We start from the raw sequence: 17,966 nt of genomic DNA, 5'->3' as shown, positions 1-17,966 counted from the left end.
AGCTACACACCACAGGAAACAAAAATGAGTAAAAGCGAATCAGAGATGAGCGGATTCTAACGTCCTACATCTCCAGATTTTTTATTTGGTGATGAACAACCCATCCTCGATGTCAGGTTTTTGCATTAAGAATGAGACCCCGCCTCCAGGGAACACTGCAGCGATACCACCAAGATCAGATCTGCAACCTTGAAACTCAGTGAAAGGCTTTCACACTCCCCTCGGGATCTGTGGCAGAGTGTGCGGAGCCAGCATTGGATCTTTAGTCACCTTAGAACTCACAGCCCCGGAGTGGAAGGAAGTCATTCTCATTCAGGAGGTACTGTCTAAGACAGGAGACTAAATTCTTCTGTGAGTGTCTCTGGGTGATGAGCTGATGGTGCTCGGAGCTCTCAGCTTTTACTCATTGATTTCACAGGAGTTGATTCAGTTTTGACGTTGATTGGTTCTCTGGTGTCGATTCCTCGTATTCTTCGCCCGATTTTCTGTCCAATGTAGCTCTCTCAGCAGAATTCTCATTAACGCCTTGTCTTTTCCTTGCAGCGTTTCAATCACGATGTTTTTTGAACTATATTATTAAAGGGTTTGCAACAGCCAGCTTCCAGGAACAGCAATGTGATGAAGGCAGGAGAATCTGTTTTGAAGTGGTGTTAATTGAGGGGCAAATGTTGGCTCCGACACGATGGAATAACTCCCGTGCCACTGTCCGAAATTGTGCCATGGTAATTTTACATGTGAAGGCAGATGGCACCTCAGTTTGCCATAGCATCTCAAAACTGGCCAGTGTAACAGTGAAACTTTGGCTCAGCGCGGCACTGAAGTGTCAGCCGGACTTTCTGCTCAGAATTCTGGAGAGATTTTGAACTCACAACCCTCTGCCTGTAAAAACTTGAGAGCAACTGACTGAATCATAGTTCACAGAATAGGGCAAAGACAGGGGACATTGTACTGAGAGCAGAAGCAGCACTAGATTGTTATTTAGAGAGGTGTTACAAATAATGAGAGATAAACACTCACAGTTGAAAGAGGTGGACTTTTTAGCAGGGCAGGGGAAGAGAGGTTGCAGGAATTTCGATTCGAGTGTCGAAATCAGAAAACGTTAAATTTGTTTTAAAGATTGGATGTGATAAGGCGTCAGAGGCGGAGAGAAATTAATGATAACAACTCTTATCAGTCGGATCCACATAGGGAGGAAGTGATGGTTTCTGATTCCCACATTTGCCCCGGGAATGGAGCAGACACCATTACAACATTGAGAAGTTCAACGAAACAAGGAGGGAACCTCTTCAATCGACTGTCTTTGAAGACAATGGGCAACATCTGCTGTGGTGTGTGAGCATTATTCTGAGGTATGTCTACATCACATCTCCACCAACTGGAAGAGGTTATGTTTTATTATCAGAGGCCACGTGAGTTAGTAATGACAGGACGAGCAGTTTCTCAGTGTTTCCAACTCCTTGACCTTCTCGAAGAGGTAAATTGTTTACCACGATGTACTGTAATACCACAGAGGGGTAACAAGGATATATGACACTATCCAGTAATAAACCACATTTAAAACCGAGATCTCATCTTCCCCACTGGAAGGGATGTGAACAATCCAAACAGACTATTTACAGCAAGAGAAGAGGAGTTTTAGCCGGAGTCCTGGGATCACTAATAATCCCTCATCCAGGATCACTGAAACAGGAGATCCTAATATTGATCAGGTTACTGCCTGTGGGATCATGCTGTGCACATTCAAGCACGAATCTCAATTACCAAGACCCCCCAGCAACCCCCTTGTCCAAAATGCCCACCCATTGGCTGTGAGATTTTGGATCTTTCTGCAGTTGCAAAATGTGCTGACGAAATGCAAGTTCCTCCTCATTCCCGCCCTCCCTTCAGCTCCCTCCCTCTTTTCCTCCGTCGCTCTCTTCCTTGTTCTGACAGATGCTGTCCCCCACAACCCCTCCCCTTTTCTCCCCCGTTTGCATTCCTCCCGTCGCCAACCATTCAGTCCCCTCAACCCCGCAATAACCTTCCTTCTCTCTAATCTCATTCCCTTTCCCTGGGATCTGTCCTCTCCCCAGGCTCCCTCTGACCCCGGGCTCGGGGACTCTCAGGCCGGCCCGGGCTCTTTGACCGGCTCCATTCACAGGAAAAGTGGCTTCAGTTTCCACAAAAAGATCCGCTCTCTCTCAAATCCCAAAACTGAAATTCAGGCTGCCGGTTAATGTGAAGAGGCGGGTGTCGGACTGCGGTTTCCACTCCTGCTGTTTAATGCAGGTCGCTATAACTGGATGCCGTGAACAGAACGAAATTGCTTCTGTTTTTAAACATCTGTTTTAACTGAACTCACTGTCGCTCTGATTTAAAAGGACGAGTTTGAATCTCCTGATTTATAGATAAAATAAAGTCGGGTGATTATAGCTTACATAACCTACTCCAGCTAACGGAATTAAGCAGCTGTATGGACGGAAGCGGCTGTGGGTTTAAACCCCATGATGGACACTTTGTGTTTTCCTTCTCATGCTGGGTAACAGAACAATTGCAAAAACAGTAGATACCCCACATCGCTGAAACGTTGTTCCAATGTAAAACTGTGTAAAATGAAAACTAAGCCGGAAATTCGGAAGAGATGACTTTCATCATGGTTCTGAAATTCAACATTACGGCAGAATCCAGACACAAGGAAATTTGTGTCCAGACGAAAGCTTCAGGTACAGTGAAGAGCCATGAGCCTGACGTGATTTGAACACGCAATCTTCTGATCTGGAGTCAGACGCGCTACCGTTGCGCCACAAGCCCAGCTACAAGAAGCTAGCAGTTGCTTGTCCTAGATTCACTTCCTTAGACCTTGATCATATTCAGTGCATTGAAAATCAAACAGGGATCATGAAAGGGAACATGATTTTCCCTCCTTTCCTCGTGGCCTTCTTTGCTTTCTGTGGATTTACATCACAAGGACGAGTAACAGGAAAAGCAAAGAACGAGAGAGAAAACGCACAACAATAAGCCGTGGGAGAAGTTTATTTTCAAATTTCATAAATCGTTTAAATGAGTGAGAAATACTTTGACAGTTGGATTCACAATGAACCATAATCTGATTGAGGCCACGAATGCACGAGTTTCGCTTCGTTTTGTTTTTAATTGGTGAGATGTTGCAAACGATGGAGGAGCAGAGACCCAAATTATACAACTGAAAATTAGCGGACAGGGAGAAAGAAATAACGATGCAAGATTTCAAGGAGTCACATCATCACACAGTGCAGAACAGCACCTTCAGCACATCGAGTCTGCACCGACACGAGACCTACCAACCTAATCCCGTTTACCAGCACTTGGCCCACAGCCGTGAACGTTAAGAAAGTGACGACGAAGGTGGGATTCGAACCCACGCGTGCAAAGCACAATGGATTAGCAGTCCATCGCCTTAACCTCTCGGCCACCTCGTCACGCATCTGCGATTTATTAAACCTCCTTCTATGCTTTTTGCATTCACGATCTGTTGAAATAAATGATCCTCTTTCGTACAGGTCCTGAATATTCGGCCAGGTGTCTAAAGATGGAAATGTATTTTCTGTCCATAAAATGCATTTCCACCACATCAGATCAGATGCTGTTGTAAATGCGCTGATGTGAATCGTTTCAACACTTCAACATGATATCCAACATGTTTCTGCACAGTGTGAAAACCCATCGCGGAAAGACCGGAACATGCAAGCATTTGGCAGCAAGAAGAAACCCTTCCCAGCTCACTGCCAGTGCCCGATCACGGCTAAAGTGTGGGAAATGAAAATAAATCTTTGGAGATCCCACCTCTGCTTGGCCTTTCAGTCAAGATTTTCACTGAGTTCAATCAGCCTCCCACCTGAATCCAGAAGTAGGCAGCTCCCCTTATTTGATGCATTCGGATAATTTCAGAGTCCCATAACACGGAGAAACGTTCTTTAAACCCTGTGTTCATTTTCTTCACGTGTGTTGAGGTGATGCATTCTCTGCAATGACTTCCTGGGTGTTCAAACTTGGTCCTGATTTCCGGAACTGCCACCACCTCGAGCGCGAAAAAATACTGCATTAAAATGCTTGCTGGGCTCGTCCTGGAGATGAAAGTGGGACCTCTTGCATACGAACTCATTGAAAAGCCCAAAGCGAGAATCGAAGCCCAAGAACAACCAGCCACCTGCACGAAAAACTGCTCTCAATGGATCCTTTCATTGCCACCCACAGTGTATCAACCAAAAGCGAATTCCTGTTAAGGCTGGAAATCTTTTAGAATGTATTGGAACCCCCGGGGACGACTCCAACCAGTGGAGAGTTTCCTGCCTTATTTCTATTGACTTCAGTTTTGCGAGTGTTCCTTGATGCCACACTCGGTCAAAAGCTTCTTTGGTCTCAAGTGCAGTCACTTGCACCTCAGGTATTAAGTTCAGCTGCTTCCTCCATGTTTGGACCAAGGCTGCAATGAGGTCAGGTGCTGAGTGACCCTGGCAGATACCAAACTGAGCTTCAGTGAGCGGGTTATTGCTGAGTAAGTGTCACTTGATCGCGCTGTCGAAGAAATTTCCACCCCTTTTCTTGATGAACGAGAGGAGACTGATCGGGCGCTTTTCGCCGGTTGGGTTTTCCTGTTTTTTGTGGACAAGACAGACCTGAGCAATTTCCCACATTGCCGGGTAGATGCCAGTCTTGTAGCTGCACTGGAACAACTTGGCGAGGAGCGAGGCTATTTCTGGAGCACAGGTTTTCAGTACTGCTGCAGGAATGTTGGCCGGGCCCAAAGCCTTTGCATTTTCCCGTGCCTTCAGCCATCTATTGATTTCACTTGGAGTGAATGGAGCTGGCTGAAGACTGACATCTGTGATGCATTTCCCCAGCTTTGTGCAAAAGCGGAACTGAGGGAATCACATTTGTGGCTCCATGAAACTCACCTGCTAAACAGTGAAAGATGACAGTGTTTATCACAAGTGGGTCCCATTAATTCAGAAACAGGTTTGCTGCAAAAGTAGCCATGACCATGTGCGACACACAGTTTTCTTATCTGCAATTAGATGTGCTCCCGCTGTGACACTTACTTACGCGTGAGTTGAGAAGGTTTAGGCGCTATCTGGTTGAGGTAATTGAGATGATTAATAGGTTTTAATGTGGAGAAACAATTTCCTCTTTTGGGGGAATACAGAACAAATGTATATAACCTTAAACTTAGAGTTAAGATATTTAACGGTGACATCAGCAAACAATTCACTGAAAGGATGAAGAAAGCTGTTTGTAGGACAATTCCAATGTAGCGATTGGCCGAGAGCTTATGGCAATGAACTGATGCTTCGTTGGGCTATGGACCCCCTCTTTGTCAAGAAAAACATCGAAATCTGGAGGGAACTGAAACGAGGTGATGGCTGTCCTTTGTCATTATGCGATCATGTTCTCTAATATAAGCGGAGGACAGTCGGTGACTGTAAAACTGGTATCCTGGTCGCTGTTTAAATTCTGGCTCGAAGCATCACTTCTGTCAGTTGGAATAGCTCGTTTGGGAGAGCTTTAAACTGAAGATCTAAAAATCAGTCGTTTAATCCCGGGTTTCGGCAAAGAGTTGCAAATCGACTCTCCTGAGCATCTCCGGTTTCGTGTTTCCCGGTCGCTGAGTGAGGGTGTCTGTCTCTTTTGGGGAGACGCAGTCCCATTTCTGAGGGCAGCGGATACTTGCCCTTCCCGCTTGCACGTGTCCAGCTCTGTTCCCGCTGGTCCACGTTACTGGAATAAAGATCGGTTTAACTTCTAAAAAAATTTGAAAAAGCGCTGGTCAACTTATCCCCCATTAAACTATCGTAACCAACCTACAAATCTCAGACGCAGCAGCGTATGCGTGCTAGGCCCATAACCCAAAGGTCGATGGATCGAACCCATCCTCTGCTATTTGTATTGGCACGGCAATAATTCATTCCGAGGAGGAAGCATACGAAAGGGAGGACGAGGCAACCATGGCTGACAAGGGAAGTCGGACAGCAGAAGAGCGAATGAGAAAGTATACAATGCGGCGAAGAACAGGGGAAACCAAAGGATTGGGAAGCCTACAGAGGACAACTAAAAAAGAAATAAGGAGTGAGAAGAGAAAATATGAGGGTAAACTAGCCAGTAATGTAAAAGAAGATTGCAAGAGTTTTTTTTTATATATAAAGGGTAAGAGAGAGGCAAAGGTCGACATTGGGCCGCTGGAAAATGACGCTGGAGAAGTAGTAGTGGGGAACAAAGAAATGGCGGAGGAACTGAATAGGTACTTTGCGTCAGTCTTCACGGTGGAAGACACGAGTAACATCCCCAAAGTTCAAGACAGTCGAGGGGCAGAGCTGAGTATGGTGGCCATTACCAAGGAGAAGGTGCTAGGAAAACTGAAAGGTCTGAAGGTGGATAAATCACCTGGACCAAGTGGATTATACCCCAGGGTTCTGAAGGAGATAGCTGAAGAGATAGTGGAGGCGTTAGTGGTGATCTTTCAGGAATCACTGGAGTCAGGGAGGGTCACAGAGGACTGGAAAATCTCTAATGTAACCCCCTCTGTTTAAGAAGGGAGTGAGGCAGAAGATGGGAAATTACAGGCCGATTAGCCTGACCTCGGTCTTTGGTAAGATTTTAGAGTCCGTTATTAAGGATGAGATTTCAGAATACTAGGAAGTGCATGGTAAAATAGGGCAAAGTCAGCATGGTTTCATCAAGGGGAGGTCATGCCTGACAAATCTGTTAGAATTCTTTGAGGAGCTAACGAGTTGGTTAGACACAGGAGAGCCAATGGATGTTATCTACTTGGACTTCCAGAAGGCCTTTGACAAGGTGCCGCACAGGAGGCTGCTCAGTAAGGTAAGAGCCCATGGTGTTAGAGGCAAGGTACTAGCATGGAGAGAAGATTGGCTGTCTGGCAGGAGGCAGAGAGTGGGGATAAGGGGGTCCTTCTCAGGATGGCGGCTGGTGACTAGTGGCGTTCTGCAGGGGTCAGTGTTGGGACCACAACTTTTCACTTTATACATTAATGATTTAGATGAAGGAACTGAGGGCATTCTGGCTAAGTTTGCAGATGATACAAAGATAGGTGGAGGGACAGGTAGTATTGAGGAGGCTGGGAGGCTGCAGAATGATTTAGACAGGTTAGGAGAATGGGCAAAGAAGTGGCAGATGGAATATAACGTGGGGAAGTGTGAGCTCATGCACTTTGGTAGGAAGGATAGAGGCATAGACTATTTTCTAAATGGGAAGAGAATTCAAAAATCTGGAGTGCAAAGGGACTTGGAAGTCCCAGTCCAGGATTCTCTTAAGGTTAACTTGTATGTTGAGTCGGTAGTTAGGAAGGCAAATGCAATGTTGGCATTTATTTCTGGAGGACTGGAATATAAAAGAGGGGATGTGCTGCTGAGGCTTTATAAGGCTCTGGTCAGACCACATTTAGAATATTGTGAGCAATTTTGGGCCCCGTATCTCAGGAAAGTTGTGCTGGCCCTGGAGATGGTCCAGAGGAGGTTCAAGAGAACGATCCCAGGAATGAAAGGCTTAACATATGAGGAACGTTTGAGGACTCTGGGTCTATACTATGGAGTTTAGAAGGATGAGGGGGGATCTGATTGAAACTAACAGAATACTGAAAGGCCTGGATAGAGTGGACGTGGGGAAGATGTTTCCATTAGTAGGGGAGACTAGGACCCGAGGGCACAGCCTCAGAGTAAAGGGACCAACTTTTAGAACAGAGATGAGGAGAAACTTCTTTAGCCAGAGAGTGGTGAATCTATGGAATTCATTGCCACAGAAGGCTGTGTAGACAGGTCATTGAGTGTATTTAAGACCGATATAGATAGGTTCTTGATTGGTAAGGTGGTCAAAGGTTACGGGGAGAAGGCGGGAGAATGGGGTTGAGAGACTTATCAGCCATGATTGAATGGTGGAGCAGACTCGATGGGCCGAATGGCCTAATTTCTGCTCCTATGTCTTATGGTCTTATATGTTCCCAGCTGCTGATTCGTTGATCAACCACTGGGAATGTAAATCCTGAAAAATCCGCCGATTGATCCATTTCATTGGTGCTTTGGTTAACATTAATCGGGGGGAGCGGAATTTTAATCTATCGTTTCCCACTCGTTTATTATGCTTTATTGGTGTTTGTATCTGTCAGTGATGAGATCGAGAAGTGAGCTCGCCTCAGTCATGCGGCGGACGGATCTTATGAGTATGACAAATATTTACCCTTTCCTTTTAAATTCAGATCAGAATGTATCACTGAAACACAGGAAATGCTGCTTAATCTGCCCGAAGGAGGCTTTAATGACTCTCTCAAACAATGTAATTTGACCTTTCACTAAGCGCTTTGTGTGCAGCAGTTACTGGTCGTTTTCCTCAGTCACAGAATTCCACAGAATCACAGTGCAGAAGAGGCCCTTCAGCCCATTGCGTCTGCACCGACACATGAGAAACACCTGACCTACCTACCTAATCCCATTTACCAGCAATTAGCCCATAGCCTTGAATGTTGTGACGTGCCAAGTGCTCATCCAGGTAATTTGTAAAGGATGTGAGGCAACCCGCCTCCACCCCCCTCCCAGGAAGTGCATTCCAGACCGTCACCACCCTGTGGGTAAAAAGGTTTTTCCTCACGTACCACCTAAACCTCCTGCCCCTCACCTTCAACTTATGCCCCCTTGTGACTAACCCTTCAACTAAGGGGAACAGCTGCTCCCTATCCACTCCGTCCATGCCCCTCATTATCTTGTACACTTCTAACAGGTCGCCCCTCAGTATTCTCTGCTCCAAGGAAAACAACCCAAGTCTATCCAACCTCTCTTCCTAACTGAAATGTTTCATCCCAGGCAACATCCTGGTGAATCTCCTCTGCACCCCCTCCAGTGCAATCACATCCTTCCTATAATGTGGCGACCAGAACTGCACACAGTACTCCAGCTGTGGCCTCAATAAGGTTCTATACAACTCCAACATGACCTCCCTAATTTTGTAATCTATGCCTCGATTGATAAAGGCAAGTGTCCCAAATGCCTTTTTCACCACCCCACTAACCTGCCCCTCTGCCTTCAGAGATCTATGGAAACGCACACCAAGGTCCCTTTGTTCCTCAGAATCTCCTAGTGTCATGCCATTCATTCAATAGCTCTTTGTCAAATTTCTCCTTCCAAAGTGTATCACCTCACACTTTACAGGGTTAAATCCCATCTGCCACTTATCTGCCCATTTGACCATCCCGTCTATAACTTCCTGTAGCCCAAGACACTCAACCTCACTGTTAACCACCCGGCCAATCTTTGTGTTATCCGCAAATTTACTAACCCAGGATGTAACTCTCCAATTGGACACTTCACGTCGCTCAGATCTTACACTCTGAACACCTTCGTGTGAGGAACAGGTCGGGCGGGAATTGGGTCTTTGTTGATTTGAGGAAACGGAGCAATGTAGCAATGAGAAGCTCCTCACCCCCCAGCGGCTTGGGGAAGGATGGCACTCAGATACAGGAAGCTGACAGGTGCTGAAAAAAGGAAAATCACATCGAGTGTTTTAAAGCAGTGTCGATGAATTTGTACCATTTGTACAGAACCATTTGTACAGAATTCAATGGATTTAGTGTCCGAGGAAACGCTACCAAAGCGTCAGGATGGCCGAGCGGTCTAAGGCGCTGCGTTCAGGTCGCAGTCTCCTCTGGAGGCGTGGGTTCGAATCCCACTCCTGACACTAATTTTCCTTCAGCAACTTCCAAACCTAAGGCCTCCAGCACTTGGAAGGAAAAGGGCAGCAGATGCATGAGAACACCACCAGCAGCAAGCTCCCCTCCGAGCCACAAACCATCCTGACTTGGAACTGGATCGCCGTCCCTTCACTGTCGCTGGGGCAAAACCTTGGAACCCCCTCCCTAACAGCACTGTGGGTGTACCTACACCACATGGACTGTAGCGGTTCAAGATGGCAGCTGATCGCCAGCTTCTCAAGGACAATTTCAGTTGGGTAATAAATGCTGGCCGAGCCATCGACGCCCACACCCCGTGAAAGAATAAAGCAGAAGCTCTTGGTCACCGGAACACAGCTCATTTCACTGATCGATTTCAGCAACAGCTCCGAGATTTAATAAAACTACCCAAAGCGCTTCAAAGGAGTTTTATCAAGCAACATTCGACATCGAGTCACATATTTGGACAACTGAACAAAACCTTCGTAAAACTGTTAGATTTTAAGGGGGCGTTAAGGGGGAGAGTGAACTGCGGACGTTTCTAGAAGGAATTGCAGAGCTAAAGGCTCAGACAGCTGAAGACGTGGCCGCTAATGATGAAACAATGAAAAGTGTAAATGAGCAAGAGGACAGAGATAGATTCAGAAAGAGAAAGGGAGATGTCTGGGAATGGAACTGGAACTCCAGTTCAGCCAATGAGAAATCTCCACCTCAACCACTAATGCTCACACAGCCGCTCATTCCATGTGTCCAGTTGGAAGCCTGTCTGAAGGAACATGCAGTCTGACAGAGCGCCTGTGATAATCCTCCACTGCCTGATCTAAAGCTGTAACAGGAGCTGTTCATTACAGCTGTCTAAACCGTGATGACCTTGATATTCAGTGGTGCAGATTCACATCATCATTTGAAATCTTTCTGAAAGCTGAGCAGACTGACTCTGGTCAGCATCTTTAAAGGTTTTGGTTTTCTCCTGCAATAACCCTCAGTGCAGGAAAGGCAGCTCATTGTCCTTTGGTACAAAAACAAAATACTGCGGATGCTGGAAATCTGAAACAACGCCAGAAAATGCTGCAAATGCTCAACACATCTGGCAGCATCTATAGAGAGTGAAACAGATTCACGTTTGAGATCTTTTTGGTGCAAGTTCGAGCCCTGAAATTTAAACTGTTTCATTCTTCACAAATATTACCAGATCTGAGAAGGATTTCTAGCAATTCCTTGCGGGTAATTAAGCATCGTTAGGTTCTGTGGCTTAATTGGTAAAACACCTGCCGAGTAAACAGGAGATCCTGGGTCCAAATCCCAGCAGAACCTGACTTCCTTGGATTTCATCTGGGCAGTTGGGCGCTTACTTTATAACAGGGCCAAATCTGGAATTTAAGGTTAAAATGGTCTCTCCTTTTACAGTGGACTATCTGCAAAGGCTTTAACAATGACAGGTTTTCCTTTCTGTGACCGTCGAAGATGAGACCTTGTGGAAGTTACCACACACAATGAGAAACTCTCCCCAGTGTGCCGCTACTGGAAGAGCTGGGCTCTATTCTATTTAACAATTGGTGCCCGGAACACGAACATCAAGATTTTGAAAAGACAAGGGGATCATCACTCGGTCGGTGACAGAATTCAAACATCATCCTGGGAAATAAGAGGAAGAGAGATCAAAGCAGATTACTGTATGAACGTTGGAACAAGCAGTTTCTAAATCCTGTTTTCCGGGAACTCACTGAATATCTGTGGCTAACCTGTTTCCCACTCCGGTTAAAATACTGAATATTCTGCAATTACATCGGGACGGAAATTTGGTTTATAATTCATTTGTGAACAAAAGTATCAAGTGTTTAGGTGTTGTTGAGCTGGCAGCGCGTAACAATTTCAAGAAGTTATCCTCATGACCTGGTCAACACGTTCCAATTAACTTTAATCTTTCCCAAAGAGGGATATTAGGAATCATTCCAGGGAAATCCCATAGCATTTGGGATGGATGCACTACAAAATATCAGGACTTTCAAAACACCTTAACCACCCACAATTCCTTCAAATGAAATGTGTTCACTGTTGCATTGGACCTAGAAACCGCTCTCGGCATTAATCTCGGTGAAGCAGTGTGTGACCGTGTTGTATCTGTCAGTGTGGAGGTGACCAGTTCGGGGTCACTATGGGCCGCTTCCAGCCGAGACTAAGGCACGATGCAAGGGGGATGTTTACCCCGAGCTTAGGAAGATATTGTCAGTCTGGAAAAGGGACAAATCAAAACGAACCAAAGAGTAAACCCCAGGGCCCAGATTGGAGAATCTGTAAATTCCCTTTGGGAAAGTGAATGGGAGCAGAATGAAGGGTGAACATTCCCACTGCCCAGAAGCGGTGAAGACAAAGCTCAGTCAGCCCGGCCCTCTCCATTCTCACGCTGGGACATTCCTCACATGGAAATTATTTAACCCAGTGAAATAAATCCTTACAGCCGATAATTTATACAACTGATTGAAGGAATGTCGAGCGTGGTTACCGAGTGACGGTGAAAAGTTGAACATTTGTTCCGTTCAAACAAACTGCGATGAAATCTGAACATTTTTTTCTCATTGTTAAAAATAATTTGAAGGGTCTGGATGAAAATGTTCAGTGTTTGTGAGAGTGGGGTCTGGGTGAGCAGCTGGTGAGTGCGACAGGGCCAGTGCTGGATGCAGGAAGCTCCCATCAGTGTGGGTGGGTCTCATGGGGCTGAGTGATTGACAACTGGCGGTTGTTGGTGTTTCCATAAATCATGGAAATTCTCTCCAACAGTTTATTTTCTTCATTTGATTGTAAACAACTTGAAATAAAGGGAATAAATGCAGGAACTTTTTTGGTCTGTATTTCAGCTGCCATTGTCCAGTGGTTAAATTTTCCTCTAAAAATCCACTGGGTTTTTCGACTTTGACTTGAGTCATAGAAACATAGAAACTAGGAACAGGAGTAGGCCATTCGGCCTTTCGAGCCTGCTCCGACATTCATTATGATCATGTCTGATCATCCAACTCAATAGCCTGCTCCCGCTTTCTCCCCATACTCTTTGATCCCTTTCGCCCCAAGAGCTATACCTAACTCCTTCTTGAAAGCATGCAATGTTTTAGTCTCAACTACTTTCTGTGGTAACGAATTCCACAGGCTCACCACTCTCTGGGTGAAAAAATTTCTCCTCATCTCAGTCTCCTCATATGTCAGTCCCGCCATCCCAGGAACCAGTCAGGTAAACCTTCGTTACACTCCCTCTATAGCAAGTTCATCCTTCCTCCGATAGGGAGACCAAAACTGCACACAATATTCCAGATGTGGTCTCACCAAGGTCCGGTACAATTGCAGCAAGACATCCCTGTTCCTGTACTCGAATCCTCTGGCTCTGAAGGCCAACATACCATTTGCCTTCTTTAACACTTGCTGCACCTGCATGGTTACCTTCAGCGACTGGTGTGCAAGGACACCCAGGTCTCGTTGCACATTCCCCTCTCTCAATTTATAGCCATTCAGATAATAATCTGCCTTCCTGTTTTTGCTACCAAAATGGATAACCTCACATTTATCCACATTATACTGCATCTGCCATGCATTTACCCACTCAGTCAGCTTGTCCAAATCACACTGAAGCATCTCTGCATACTCCTCACAGCTCACCCTCCCACCTAGCTTTGTGTCATCTGAAAATTTGGAGATATTACGTTTAATTCCCTCATCTAAATCATTAATATGTATTGTGAATAACTGGGGTCCCAGCAACGATCCCTGCGGTACCCCACTAGTCACTGCCTACCATTTGGAAAAAGACCCATTTGTTCCTACTCTTTGTTTCCTGGCTGCCAAACTGTTTTCTATCCATCTCAATACACTGCCCCCAATCCCATGTGCTTTAATTTTACATGCCAACCTCTAACGTGGGATTTTGTGGAAAGCCTTCTGGAAGTCCAAATAAACCACATCCACTGGCTCCCCCTCATCAACTCTACTAGTTACATCCTCGAAAGATACCAGTAGATTTCTCAAGCATGATTTCCCTTTCATAAATCCTTGCTGACTCTGTCCGATTCTGCCACTGTTTTTCACGTGCTCAGCTATTAAATCTTTTATAATGAACTCTAGAATGTTTGCCACAACCAACATCAGACTGACTGGTCTATAATTCCCTGTTTTCTCTCTGCCTCTCTTTTTAAGTAGTGGGGTTACATTAGCTACCCTCCAATCTGTAGGAACTATTCTAGAGTCTATAGAATCTCGGAAGATGACCACCAATGCATCCACTATTTCCAGGGCCACTTCCTTAAGTACTCTGGGATGTAGATGATCAGGCCGTGGGGAATTATCGGCTTTCAATCCCATCAATTTCCCAAACACCATTTCCCAACTAATACTGATTTCTTTCAGTTCCTCCCTCTCACTAACCCTGTGTTCCCCAACATTTCTGGTATGTTATTAGTGTCCTCCTTTGTGAAGACAGAACAAAAGTATTTATTTAGTTGGTCAGCCATTTCTTTGTTCCCCATTATAAGTTCCCCTGTTTCTGACTGTAAGTGACCTACATTTGTCTTCACCAATCTTTTTCTCTTCACACACCTATAGAAACGTTTACAGTCGGTTTTTATGTTCCCTGCAAGCTTACACTTGTACTCTGTTTTCCTCTTCTTAATCAAACCCTTGGTCCTCTATTGCTGAATTCTAAACTGCTCCCAATCCTCAGGTCTGTTGTTTTTTTCTGGCTAATTGTATGCCACTTCCTTGCATCTAATACTATCTCTAATTCCCATTGTAAGCCATGGTTTGGACATCTTTCCTGTTTTACTTTTGCGCCAGACAGGAATAAACAATTGTTGCAGTTCACCCATCCGCTCTTTGAATGATTGCCATCGCCTACCCACCATCATCCCTTTAAGTAATGTTTCCCAATCCATCATAGCCAACTCGCGCCTCATACCATCATAGTTTCCTTTGTTAAGATTCAACACCCAAGTCTCAGAATCAACTACGTCACTCTCCATCTTGATGAAGAATTCTATCATATTATGGTCGCTCATCCCCAAGGGGCCTCGCACAACTAGATTGCCAATTATTTCTTTCTCATTACACAATACCCAGTCGAGGATGGCCTGTTCTCTCGTTGGTTCTTCAATGTATTGGTCCAGAAAAACATGCCATATACACTCCAGGAATTCGTGCTATACGGCCCTGCTCCCAGAGGATCTGTCCAGCGTTTTTAATTCTGTTTTATCTTGTAGCCTCTATTCCCACAGAATGCCGACAGAGAAATTGCTCATACTTCCCGCCATTGTTCTCTATGAAGCAGGTATTGTCTGCACGGTCTAATGGAGACATGCTCAGAGGGCTCTACCAGAGGGTTTCTTTCAAGTTTTAGGCCTCTTTTGGTCCATTAGCAGCAACCGGATGTCTGCAGAAGAACTCGGAATGCCGAACCGCTCTTCTTGTTGTTAGTTTGTGGATATTATTAATTAATTGCTTCGTTCCGTTTCATTACATTTTGCAGAAAATAGACCTGGAATCTGATGCTCGTCAATACCTCACTGGAGATCCCGGATTTGTTCAGACTTCCTCAAAATTGAGACTGGTAATTACAGGTCTTCAGCAAAATTTTTCTAGAATGATTATAAAATAGGATTCATAAAAGGCAGCGAGATTTTCCGTTCTCTGGGTTTACACTAGCTGAAAGAGCAATGGGAAAAGTTAATGGTGATGGAGCAATAACATAACATTATGCTTGGGGAACACATTTAGTTTGAAATTTTCTTGGTAAGTTTAGTGAGTGAGCAAATTTTAGCAAATGGACTTTAAAGTGAGGGGCCGTCCAATTAAACCTATGAAAAATAGAGCAGGTTGTTTAATTTTGTGGTGAGATGCTCAAAACTGTGGAGGAGCAGAGAGCCATTCACAGATATCATTAAAAGGGAGGTAAAAAAAAATCTAACAAGGCTAATAGAATATAAAGGGTTGGAACTCATGCTACAGTTATATAAAATCTGTTTAGAGCCCATTTAGATCACTGCGGTCAGTTCTGGACATCACGCCTCAGGAAGGTTAGATTGCCCTTGGTGTGGGAACAGCAGAGTTTCACCACAGTGATACCAGGCTCAAATTGATGAGGAGAGATTGCAAAGACTAGCCTTGCAACGCCTTGAGTCTCGAATGTTGAGGGGTGATCTAACTGAGATGTTTACGATGATTGAATGATTTGACAGTTCAGATAGAGAATTCCAGGGAACCCTCAATGTTAAGGGATATAGAGGATTGGATAAGGAAATAAAGGCTCGTGGCAGGTACAGAGGGCAGAACACAGCAGGAGCTCTGGAAGAGTATAGAAAGTGTAGGGGGTACTTAAAAAAGTAATTAGGTTGATGAAGAGGGGGCATCAAAAACACTGGCGGGCAAAATAAAGGAAGACCCTAAGTCTTTTTCTAAATATAATTATATTTTATATAATTTATATATTATAATTTATAAGTATCATTTATAAGACCATAAGACATAGGGGCAGAAATTAGGCCATTCGGCCCATAGAGTTTGCTCCGCCATTCAATCATGGCTGATAAGTTTCTCAACCCCATTCTCCTGTCTTCTCCCCATAACCTTTGATCCCCTCACCAATCAAGAACCTATCTATCTCGGTCTTAAATACACTCAATGACCAGGCCTCCACAGCCTTCTGTGGCAATGAATTAAATGTAATCAAATATAAATATAAATATTTCCAAAGGTCTTGCATGGCAGAATGGTCAAGAAGGTAAGAGTCCATGGGGTCCAGGGCAATTTGGCAAATTGGATCCAAAATTGGCTCAGTGGCAGCAAGCAGAGGGTGATGGTCGAAGGTTGATTTTGCAATTGGAAGTCGGTGAAGAGTGGTGCTGGGACCTTTGCTATTTGTAGTGTACATTAATGATTTAGAGGTGAATACAGGGGTCTGCGCTGGAGTGCTGCTTTGGGCTGCAGCAGAGTGCTTAAGTTGGAGTTTGATGACTGAGGGAATTTGAGGGTTAATTTCTATCTAAAGTCTAGTCTATCTTTAATTTAGTAATAAACTAAAAGTTGCTATTTGGGTTGGAAGAAGGTGAGTTTTTAGGCCAGCTTTAAAACAGGGTTTATACAGTCTCTGCTTGCAGCTACTAGTTAATTAGATAACTGGCTTCAACAGGTTTTCAGAGGCTGAGTTCAGAGGGTATAAAAACAGGCCATGTTACATTGCTGACTTTGCACTGCACAGCAGTGCTGCTTTGGGCTGCAGTAGAGTGCTTAAGTTAGAGTTTGGTGACTGAGAGAGTTCAGTGAGGAGGGAGCAAGATGATCCTTGAATACCGTGAGTAGGGTCGGGTAAGTGTTTACTACTTTTATCGCTTATAGTTTTCAAAGTCTTATTTTGTGGTTAATCGTTTGTAAGAGCAATATTCTGTAATAATGAGCTGCAGGGAAGAAGGGCCCTAGAGTAATTGATATTATTTGATACTAAGTATCTTCCAAAAGGTTTAAATTAATTTAAAGGGGTAAGTTATGGCAGAAGAGCTCAAAGCCGTGGTGTGCTCCTCCTGCTCTATGTGGGAAGCTGGGAAAATGTCCAGTGCCCGAGGCTAGCACGTGTGTGGGAAGTCTCTCCAGCTGCAGCTCCTGGAAGCCCGGGTTTCAGAGTAGGAGCGGCAGCAGGGGACATTGTGGAGCATCTGCAAGGTGGAGAGTATCGTGGATAGCACTTATAGAGAGGTGGTCACACCGCAGGCTAAGAGTCCGCAGGCAGGAAGGGAATGGGTGACCACCAGGAAGAGCAAGAGGACTAGGCAGGCAGTGCAGGAATCTCCTGTGGCTATTGCCCTGCAAAACAGATATACCGCTTTGGATACTGTTGGGGGGGGAATGGCCTCTCAGGGGAAAGCAGCAACAGCCAAATTCGTTGCACCACAATTGGCTCTGCTGCACAGGCGAGGAGAAAAAAGTGTAGTAATGCAATGGTTATAGTGGATTCAATTGTAAGGGGAATAGATAGGCGTTTATCTGGCCACAAACGAGACTCCAGGATGGTATGTTGCCTCCCTGGTGCGAGGGTCAAGGATGCCTCAGAGCGGCTACAGATGTTATGAAGGCGGAGGGTGAACAGCCAGTGGTCGTGGTACACATTGGTACAAACGACATAGGTAAAAAAAGTGATGAGGTCCTAAAAGCAGAATATAGGGAGTAAGAAAGTAAGTTGAAAAGTAGGGCCTCAAAGATAGTGATCTCAGGGTGACTACCAGTGCAATGTACTGGTTAGAGTAGAAATAGC

The 17,966-nt window shown here is 45.0% G+C and overlaps 3 non-coding genes across 3 annotated transcripts; 1 reads left to right on the top strand and 2 right to left on the bottom strand.

Moving 5' to 3' along the window:
- Window positions 1–2,718: 2,718 nt before the first annotated feature.
- On the bottom strand, window positions 2,719–2,790 carry trnaw-cca (transfer RNA tryptophan (anticodon CCA)). The gene has a single exon. It is a non-coding gene; the product is annotated as a tRNA-Trp (tRNA).
- Window positions 2,791–3,355: 565 nt separating this feature from the next.
- Window positions 3,356–3,437, bottom strand: trnas-gcu (transfer RNA serine (anticodon GCU)). The gene has a single exon. It is a non-coding gene; the product is annotated as a tRNA-Ser (tRNA).
- Window positions 3,438–9,613: 6,176 nt separating this feature from the next.
- Window positions 9,614–9,696, top strand: trnal-cag (transfer RNA leucine (anticodon CAG)). Its single transcript has one exon. It is a non-coding gene; the product is annotated as a tRNA-Leu (tRNA).
- The last annotated feature ends 8,270 nt before the right edge of the window (window positions 9,697–17,966 follow it).

Source organism: Cetorhinus maximus, chromosome 31, assembly GCF_964194155.1.
Source record: "Cetorhinus maximus chromosome 31, sCetMax3.hap1.1, whole genome shotgun sequence".
NCBI classification, from domain to species: Eukaryota; Metazoa; Chordata; class Chondrichthyes; order Lamniformes; family Cetorhinidae; genus Cetorhinus; species Cetorhinus maximus.
Note: the sequence above shows the minus strand (reverse complement) of the source record. Positions and strands in the feature narration are given on the sequence as shown.